Source organism: Durio zibethinus, chromosome 14 (assembly GCF_047325235.1).
Source record: "Durio zibethinus cultivar Kanyao isolate XHJ-2024 chromosome 14, ASM4732523v1, whole genome shotgun sequence".
Classification (NCBI taxonomy): domain Eukaryota; kingdom Viridiplantae; phylum Streptophyta; class Magnoliopsida; order Malvales; family Malvaceae; genus Durio; species Durio zibethinus.
The window spans coordinates 14,285,697-14,296,793 of NC_143175.1; the positions used below are offsets into that span (position 1 = coordinate 14,285,697).

At 29.0% G+C, this 11,097-nt stretch overlaps 1 pseudogene; it reads right to left on the reverse strand.

Moving 5' to 3' along the window:
• LOC149515062 (putative 7-methylxanthine methyltransferase 2) overlaps positions 1-7,762 on the reverse strand; it is a 40,895-nt pseudogene extending 33,133 nt beyond the window's left edge.
• Between the last annotated feature and the right edge of the window lie 3,335 nt (positions 7,763-11,097).

Below are 11,097 nucleotides of genomic sequence, written 5' to 3' on the forward strand. Positions count from 1 at the left end.
CATTAAAAATGGTAAGTTGAAAGGAAGAGAAACTAAAAAGACACCAAAGAAGAAAGAGATTGAAGCTCAAGCTGTAAGATTTGATAGATAGTTCAGAGGATATCAATCGTATCCACCACAAGGTTGTTCCCCATACATTCTACTGTGAACAATACCTTACCCTACCCATATCAACTTTCTCTACAACTATCTTATCCACCAACATATTAGCCTACTCTTATATATAGCCTTAACATTCAACCTCTCGTAAGACCATAGATTTGTTATGCTAATCCAACAAGTGGTTTACGAGAACAACGAACTACCCAAAAAAAACTCGTATTTGACCTAATCCCCATGACTTATACGGAGTTATACCAAGAGCTCTATAATAACCACTTAATTGTCTTCAGTCATTTGGAGCCACTCAAGCCACCCTATCCTAAGTGATATGATCTTACAGTTCATTATGACTACCACTATGGAATTATTGGTCATTCTACTAAAAATTGCACTACTCTAAAGCATAAGGTGCAATGTTTGATCAAGGATGGAATGATATACTTTGATACAGGGGGATAGCAACACCTAATGTTAGTGGCAATCCATTGCCAAATCATAATGTCAATGCTTCGAGTGAGGATCAAGAACTAGTGTGATATGAAAAGACTCAGAAAGGTACAACGAATCAGGGGGCCAGATGTAAATAGAAAGCTATTCACTTATAGGGGCATAATTTTGGAAAAGAAAAAGATGTTAATGTTGGTTAGATGTTGCTTGTCATTCTAGGTTTTTCTTTCAGAGTAATGTTAGGACTTTTTTGCCATAAGATTTCATTTTTTTTATCATTTCAATAAAAAGCAAGGATAATGCATTTCATTACATTTCTCTTTCATCCCAACCACTATTCCGTGCTTTGTTATTTGCTATATCTTTTTATTTCTATTCTTAATGATGAATGTGTAGACAATGACAATAATAATTTTGGGATTTAATTTTAAAAACTCATTCATATTGATCTAAGGAGACTATTTAAGCAAAATAAGCAAGTTGCTAATAGATGTGAGATAGATATGTCTTAAAGATGTGTAGTCTTTTATAAAGATCCATGAGCTTGTTCTTTGTTCAATAGATGATCTTCAAAGAAGGCATTCATGTTTGAGATGAAAAATGGCCATTTTTCTTTTACCATTCAAAAAACTATTCATTGTTATCCCTTTTGAGCCTATTATGATTTCTTCTTTTAAAGAACCCCGACCAAGGATCACCTTCCACATTGAGGGCAATTTTTGAAAAAAAAATGAAGTAAAATATTACAAAAAGTCTAAAAGATAACAAGCAAAAAAAAGAAAGAAAGAAAGAAAAACAAAGGAAAAAAATGAATGCCATAAATAAGTTGAGGCAAAGTAATGAGAGTCCTTTTGTGAGGAATAAGGTGAATGAAAAAGAAAAAATAATTAAATGAAGTGGAATGGGGCAAAATGCCAAGTTGCATAAAATGATGAGAAATGATCCTTTAGTTTTAAACCCTTTAAACATATGTTTTGAGCCTAATTTATCAATTTCTTCATGAGCCCTCACCATAGCCTACATTACAACCTTTAAAAGTCCATTTTGATCAAGTGTAAATGCTCGAATTGAATGATCATATGTTGCGCTAAGGTATGCTTATGATGGAGCAATGGAATTGTGCTATGTTCTTGTGTTTTAAAGATTAATGGGAGATATTAAAAAAATGAAAAATGAAAAAAAATGAAAAATGAAAAAAAAGAAAAAAGAGAAAAAAAAAAGATAAAAAAAAGATAAAAAAAGATGAAAATGAGAGAAAAAAGAAAAATGAAAGAATGAAAAAATGTAAAAGGAGAAAAAAAGAAGACTCAAATTGAAAACTCGAAAAGGTAAGTTGGTTAGAAAAATCTCTAAGCTGAAAGTTGGATAGACAGACAAATGTATGGAAGATCATAGACATCTAAAGGTCACTCAAAGCTAGGGCAGAGTTCAATAAGCTCAAAATTGATTTCGAAAGTCAATGGAATAAGCTTTTGAAAAAGAATTCTAGATTAATATTCAGAATTGTCTAAGTATTCATTATTTGGACATTGAGGTACCATTCAATACCATCCTTAATGACATGCTTTGATTTTGTTCCTTTGTCCATTTATTTTTGTACCAAACTCGTTTCTCATTAATTACCTTTCTCTTAATTCACTTTGTGCTCTCTTATTTTTGCATCCCCAAAATAAAATCGAGGAAATGTATGATTGTATTTTATTTTTCATGATTTAAAATGATAATGTATGAATGATATTGTGCATAAAAGATTCTTGTATTCCTTTCAAAAAGAAATCTAAGATGATAGGGGGTAAAAAAATGAAAAAATGATAGAAACTTGAAAATATGACACATGGTGTGACCAAATATGGTGATGGATTGGTCGATATAACTTGTGAGATATGATCAAATGATGGAAATAATGTGGATCAGTAGACAAAATTCATGGCTAGTGCTGAGAAGCCTATGAATGGTGATTAAATGATGGAAATAATATGGATCAATGGATGAAACACATGACTTGTGAATGGTGATCAAATATTAGGCATTAGTTGACAGAATTTATTCCAAGATAGTTAGTGTTGAGCAGTAAAAGAGAATATGGGATGGAAGAGTCTTGAGAACCATATTACCATGATTAATTAGAATTTCATGACATTTATCTACGTTACATATATGTAATTTGGTTTGGACATGCATTAGTAGTAAACATTTGAATTATGACTTAGAGTATGGCATTTACATTATTATGAGAATCCAGATTGTTGCATTTGCATCATTGATCATGACATTCATTACATACAAAAGTTTGATTTTGATAAAAGTTTGAAAGTCATCTAGAAAGGAAATTTTGAATATTTTGATCAAGTCTTTTAAGACAAGATTATGAATCCTCAAATGAGAATCTTTGAGTTTCAAATGAGAATATTTGAGTTTTTAAATAAAAATCTTTCAATTTTCAAATGAGAATCTTTAAGAGGTGAAACCCTAAAATTTGTTTGAGATATGAAACCTTGAAATTTGTCGAATATAAATCTTCAAATTCGAATAAGAAACTTTGAACTCTTGGATATGAATCTCTAAATTTTTAAATGAAAGCCTTTGAGCTTAAATGTGAAATTCTAAGATTTATTGAATGTGAATCCCTGAAGTTTTTAACTTTTAGGTGTGAATCTCCAGAATTCAAAATTTTAAATGTTGGATGTGAGCCTTGCAATTTGCATGTGAATCATTGAATTAAAAATTTTGGATGTAAATCTCACAAATGCTAATCTTGAAATGTTGTGAATCTAAAATTTTACAAATCTTTAATTCTTGTGAAATTGAGATTTTGAGAATCAAATTTTGGTGAATTCTTGTGAAGCTGAAATGTTCTTACAAATTTGAAATTTCTTGTGAATCTTTGAATTGTGAACCTTTGAATTTCGAACTCAAATTGTGAATCATTGAGTTTTCATTACAAATTTCATTAGACTTGATCTATGACTCCTCTAGACATGATTATCAAGGAGCTTGATTTATTTTTTTCAAAGTTGTTGGGCCTCTGATTAGAGGAGCTTTATTTATTTTTTTCTTCAAAGTTATTAAGCCTCCGATTAGAGGAGCCTTTTTTATTTTTTTTCAAAGTTGTTGAGCTTCTGTTTAAAGGAGCCTTATTTATTTTTTCAAAGTTGTTAAGCTTCTGTTTAAAGGAGCCTTATTTTATTTTTTGAAAGTCATTAAGCCTCTGTTTAGAGGAGTATTATTTATTTTTCAAAGTCGTTGAGTCTTTCATTAGAAGACCGTTATTTATTTTTTAAAAGTTGTTGAGTCTCTATTTAGAGAAGCATTATTTATTTTTCAAAAGTTGCTGAGCCTCTAATTAGAGAAGCTTTATTTTTTTCAAAGTTTTTGAGCCTATATTTAGAGGAGCTATATTTATTTTTTCAAAAGTTGTGAGCCTTTACTTGGGGGAGTTTTGTATCATTTAGCAAGTTAGAGTGTCCGATCTTATTTAAAAAAATGTTAGGATGACTATTTGGATAGGAAGAGTGTCTACGTCTTTGCACAATTCCTGTTTTATAGAAAATACGCAAAAATAGACAGCTATAGACACCCTATTTGGTCTGGGCCTGAACCAATTGGGCTTGGTTCAATGGGGTCTATGTTAGCAAGCCCAATTAGCCAGTTTTTATTTTTATTTTTATTATTTTATTTTATTAGTTTTTAGTTTTTTGTTGATTATTCATTTGTTCGGTTTACTTTGATTTTCCTTTTTTTGCTTGATTTATCTTTCTGTTATAATGATAATGTAGAAATAAAAAGATAATAAATAAAAAGAAGGCTTTACCGTGGATTGGGGTTGGCGGAGTTGTAAACGGATTTAATCTATTAAGGATAATATGAAAATATAGTCAGAGAACAAGTTGTGATTAATAAAAAAATCTTTTGATTTTGTTCTATAAATACATACATAGACACAGCAATGGACACTGAGAAAAGATCATAGGTAGAAAGACACACACAGATAAAAAAATAAAAAAAAATATAGCAAGCATAAGCAATCCTAGAGCTTTTAGGAATTTTTTGTTTGAAAAAAAAAATTTGCAATTTTTTTCTGGAAAATTTCTAGATATTTCCAAATTTCGACAAATTTTTTTGGTGAAACTTGCATTTTTTGTGACATTTTTCAATTTTCTATAAATTTTTCCATTTTTCAGTGAAGCATTCAACTGGAAGCCTAGGTTTTAGAAAAAGAGGGAGAGAAAAAGAAAGAAAAGAGAGAGAGAGAAGGGAAAGGAAATTTGAGGAAAAAAATGAATTTTGGCTTTTATAGCTAATCAAGATGACATAGTATTGGCCTTAATAAACCCATTAGGATCCACATGTTTTTGTTCGGGCCACCCGACCCAAGCACAACTTGCTTTACCAACCCACATCCTAAACCAAACTTTTTAGCTGAGCCGAGCCTCCAAGCTAAGTCTTTAAGCCATTTTCTATGTCTGAAGTTGAGCCGCGTCGAGCCATCCCAGCCAAGCCATTTCTATTTTTTAGGTATTTTTTATTTTTTATTTATTCATGTGTTTATTTATTTTTTAGGGATATTTTTACATGATTAAATTTAAAAAAATAACAAAAAAATAAAATATTCTTTGAGAATAAATAATAATTATCCAATGATGGAATTTTTAGAAACTTCAAATGATAAATTTCTATAAATTTCCTAGGTGAGAAATTTTATCTAAATTTGTTCCAAATTGTGGAATAATTTAGATAAAGTTTCAATAATAATAATTAATATTTATTCTTAATAAATAAATAATAATAATAATAAAAATAATAAAATTTTGGGATTAAATACTAATTACCCAAAGATGAGACTCTTAGAGATTTCAAATGGTAAATTTCTAAGAAATCTGTAGGTGAGAATTCCTCTAAAATTATCCCAAATGGTAGAATAATTTAAATGAAATTTCAATAAATGTAATTTTATTCTTTTCAAAATAAAAATTTTTGGTTGAAAATTTTTTATAATTGCCCAATGATGAGATTCTTAGAAATTTCAAATGGCAAATTCTTAAGCAATCTCTAAGTGAGGAATTTCTTTAAATTTGTCTCAAATTGTGGAAGAATTTAAATGAAATTTCAACAAAATAATTGTCATATTATTTTCTTTCCAAAGATGAAAAAAAAAAGAAATAAAGAAAATTTTCTAAACAGGCCCAAATGGTGGAGAATTTAGAAAATAAAAACAAAAATAAATTCCAATGATGAAATTCTTAGTAATTGCAAATGGTTGATTATCTAAGAAATTTCTAGGTGAGAAGATATCTCTAATTTAGCTCAAATAGTGGAATAGTTAGATATATTTTCAATAAAAATTATTAAATATAAAAAATAATTAAATCTTTTTCTGAAGATGAAGCTTCTTTAAGAAGACAAAAAGAAGACAAATAGGATTCTTGGATACTCTTGAGGAGAAGAAGTATTTTTAAGAATTCTGCCAAATTGATGAAAAATCTTAAGAATTATTTCCACTATTCAATACATAAACTTTAAAACCATTAGAATCAATACCTTAGGATAAATTTAAAATAAAATGGTACCATCTTTCGGATGGGCATATGGGGGTGCTATAACCTTCCCCATATGTAACTAAACTTCTGAACCATGTTCTGATTGGTAGACTTGAACCTATTCTTTTAAAGACCCATAGCCAAGCTTAAGAGTTCTTTAAAAGGGTAGATTCTTTAGGTAACCAATCACACTTACCTAAAAAAGATTGGTGGCAACTCCATTTGTTAAGTCTAGCTATAGATTTTTGGATCTATGTGTTATGACAATGTTACACACAATTAAGGACTGAAAAGTACTTAATGAATGATGATAAAGAAAACATTGTATTCAAATAAACAATATAGGCAAGAAATCTCCTCCATTCATGCATCCTATTCAACAATAAAGTCTTCATTTTTTTTTCAAGATCTAAGACTTAGAATGTTATAATTTCCCATCTTCCTTCTCTTTCATCAGATGACATCCAAATACTCTTAAAACTTCAATTTGAAACATTTTAAATACCTCATGAGTATACAACATTGACATTTGGTTCTTGAATGGAGATAGAGCTTTTAAACTTGGTTTCTTTTGCCATGTTGTAAAGTCAGCAAGGTTTTTAACCTCTTATTTATATTGCACACCCACTTGACATTGCTAGCAAACTCTTTCAGTGTAGTTTTTCTACTCACTAACTTTATCCTAATCCATTATAACTACATTGAAAGCTTGCCACAAACAGATCTAACCCAAGTCTTCATTAACCAAGTCAAGATCAATGTTGACTCATTTGAAAGTAATGCACATCCAAGTAATGTTGATTGACAATGATTATTCACTCTAACAAATGGAGCGAAAGGTATTTTGTACTTGTTTGTGATGTATGTATTATTAAACGAGATAAAATCACCAAAGTCCCAATAATCCTTTTGACCTTTTGCATCAACCCATAAGACATTTCTCAAATGATGGTTTTCATCCAAATCCATTACATAGAAAAAGTCAGGATTTTCTTCTTGCATATGCATGAAAAATTCAAGCATTACATTGGCATCACCTGATTCTAATGTGAAACGCCGTTCTTTATCCAAATGATTTTTGACATCTTTCTCTAGGCAACCAATATTTTCAAACCCACCATGTTGCTTGGTCATTGTAGCATAAATTTTACTTGTTTTTACTCCCACGCTGCGCAAAGTACTAATGTAATACTTTTTAGTTGAATTAATACTCTTATGGCAAGGGAAAAATGTGAATGTGTAGGAAAAATTTTGTGATTGTGATCCTTAATGAAATTCTAAATGAACTACTTTCCATCATGTTTTCTTTTGATATAGAATGTCGCTTTGCAACCTATATTCAAACAAGGGCATGGATTAACAACATTAGATTGTCATTTTGTTCCATGTCTTATGCAAGCATATTTCACATGAATAAATTGCCCAGATATCTTTAAGTGATGACAAGCTCTAGTTGCCACACCAAATCCATTATTCTTGGCATAATTTTTGTAAAATGAAAAAACATTTTCAACAGAATCAAACTTCATACCAACTTGAAGATCTTGGCTGATGTTCTCATTACATTCAGGAGCTAGGCTACCAATCACATTCCCATGATCAAATTTTTCATCATAAGTTACTATATTCTCATTCACACTTTGACCAACATCAATTGAATCTAAGCTAAGATCCATTTCCATATACCTAGCATTGCATAAAATGAAAATGATAAATCATAATATTTCTATTGATTTATGTTGAATATTAATACAATTTTGTTATTATACAAAAATGAAAAGAAAATTATAAGTCCTAAATTTTTACACTATATGTAAATACATAATAATTTTACTTGAGTGGAGTTTGATTTGTAATAATTTACATGCATACAAATATTATATGTATATGGATTTAAATAAAAAATCATGTAAATCATAATAAATAGAAATGAAAATTTGAAGAAACAATAGTTGCTTACCTTGTATCCAAGTTTCCACTCCAACAAGAAAGAGTAAATTGAAAAGGGAAAAAAATTACTACTAATCTCAAATAGAAGGAAAAAGGATGAGACTTTTCATTTCTGTTGTTTCCCACTATTAGGAGCTTTCTTTCTTTTTTTCCTTAGTTTCTTGATATTGCAATTTAAAAAAAATTTATAGGAGAAGCTACCCAAATTTGTCTCTTCAAATGGTCAAATAAGTCTTAAATTTTTATGTATAAAGTCAAAACAACTTTTAATAGTGGGTAATCAGTTTTTGACTCAAAAAGTGAAGTAGCATGGCTAATTTATATTTAGAGTGTCAAAACATAAGTATTGAAACAAGTGTTACTAGCATTCCCCTAATTTATTGTCCACAAAAATGAAGAAAAATCAAATGATTTCAACAAAAACATCGTGCAAAAAGGTTTCTACCTTGTAACTTGTCCTTACATGACTTAAAGTATGAGATCACATTATTTCAACAATATTTTCTAAGAGATTAAGTAAATTTATTAGTTTTAAATAATCAAAAGATCATACTAAATAACATGTTAATGTTCGAAAAAAATGAAGAAAAAGTTTGAAAATATCTTATTATTACAAATCTTTAATAGAAGCCATGCTGGAGGTTTGTTGGGTTTCTCTCATGATGTGATAATAATTGTAGTTAAGAGATTTGCACCCAAAGCTAAAATATCATTGTTCCATAAAGTCAATACATGCCCAATTTTACTCATTCAATCAATAAAGTCAATCTTTACATTTGACTAGTCAGTATACGCTTGATTGATATATCACCTTTAATGAGGATTGGCATTCAGACTACTTGTAACAATAAGGCTCTCCTCTATTTCCTCACCCATAGGAAGAGCTCGCCAAACTACCATTACTAATGTCCTATTGGTGCATCACCTCATAACAGATTAACTGGCCTCCAACTTGTCTAGGATCATTAAATGTAACTCATGCTCACCCATGTGACCATTCTTTAAACTCTACATGGACTTCCCATCAACTGTAAATAACTCTTATGAAAAAATTGCTCATCGTCTCATATATAAGGTAAAAAGGATAAAAATTCAGGTATGAGATTTTGAACCCTTCTCTCTTAAGTTTCCTTTATACTTTTCATAATAGTTTTAAGACCATTAGACAATTTAAAAAAAAAAAATACAAGAGTCACCACTAACTTTTTTTTACTAGGTGTGATTGACCATCTAATAAAACCTATCCTTTTAATAAAACCCTAAAATTAATTAAGATTTATCAAAAAGATAATTTTTTATCTGTGAAAACATTTTAGGTTCAAAATTATGATTACGTATAAGGAAGGATTAGCACCCCACAATACCCATTTTAAACATGATACCAATTGATTATTTATTATCACTTAACCTAAAAAAATGTAGTTTTCATTTTTATATTTAACAATAATTCCCTTATGTTTTTACAATTTTGTTTATTTTATTTTTCATAACAATTCATTTAAAAAATTTTTTTTTTCTCTCTTTCTTTTTTATTTTAAAAAATTCATTATCATTATTTTTATTTGAAAAATAAACTAAGACCTTGCTATTGAAAAATTCTCAAAATATTCTATTATGTTGATATCATTTGAAAAACGTTTTTCACCTAAAGGTTTTTTAAGAATCACTACTCAAATTTTCTTAAAATTACATAATTTAGGGCTTGCATTAATTTTTCCATAATTAATAATGCATATGAGATGTAGATAATGAAACATAATATTTATGCATAAAATACATAACTTTATTTATTTTTTATTTTTTATTCATCCTTTATTTATTTATTTATTTTTGATTTTTTTATTCATCATTTTTTATAAAAAAAAAGTTTGCTTGTTGATTTTCTTTTTCTTTTTCTTTTGTCCTTTTTATGAGTAGAAGAGAGAGGAATTCTTTTTTTATATTAAAAATTTTTTATAAATAGCTCAATATGCTGGTAGTATTTTAAAAATAACTTCTTAGTTAGAGATTTTTTAAAAATTATTACATGGATTTCTTTAAAATCTCATCATTGGCACAAAGCTGTCTTTTATTTTTTTATTTACTAGAATTTTTTTAAGAAGTGTAAATAAATTGAACTTCATCATTTTTTGAAATTTGAAATTTATTTTTATTAAAATAATTTTATTTAAAAAAAATATTAAATATTTATTGGAAAAACGATAATTGGCTTTCATACCATCATCCGTCACCTAGCCATTATCTTTCACTAGTTGTCGAAGAATCTTTAAAATACCAAAAATGCTCCCTTCGGTCTCCTTTACTAATTTTCAACCTTAGTTCTACCTAAAATAGTCCAAACACACATAAATACAATTGAAACCATATCTTTAAAACAAAAAATAACCTACTCCATTGCTTTAAATGCTATTATCTTCTATTATGTTCTTCCCCATGCCGAGACCTTTCTCCTCTAAAAAAAATCTAGGCTTGAAACAACTTAAAGCAACTAAATCCGAAAACTTCCTTTTTTTTATGCTATTTTTTACTTTTTATTTTTTGTTTCCTTGGCTTTTGGCATTGTTTTCTCCCTTCAATGATGAGTTTTTTTGTTGTTTTATTATGCTAAATTCTTTGTTTTTTATGTATGGTTTGACTAAGGATTCTTTGTGTTTATGGGTGACAGTTTTAGAGCTTGCTATTTGTGGTTGTGGGTTATAGTGTAGTGTGTACACAGCTAAAGGTTTCAATGGTCTCGGGTTAAGCTAAGCCAAGAGTCATGGTTGAGCTTTGGTAATGGTGGGTTTTGAGATTTGGTTGAAGGTTGATGTTGGTTGTTGTATGGTTGGATGGTGGTAATGAAGTTGATGGTGATACTAGTGGATGGTATAGGCTGGTTTAACAGTAGACAGGGGTAGGGTTAATGGCTAAGGGTGATGGAAGTGGGCAACTTGTGGTGGTGGGTAATAGTTTTAGTAGTTGGTTAAAGAATTTTTAGGCAAAGCCATAGCATTTCTAAAAATTGACTTCCTTTTTTATTATTTTGGGTCTCAATTTTTATAGCCAATTGGATTTCAAATCC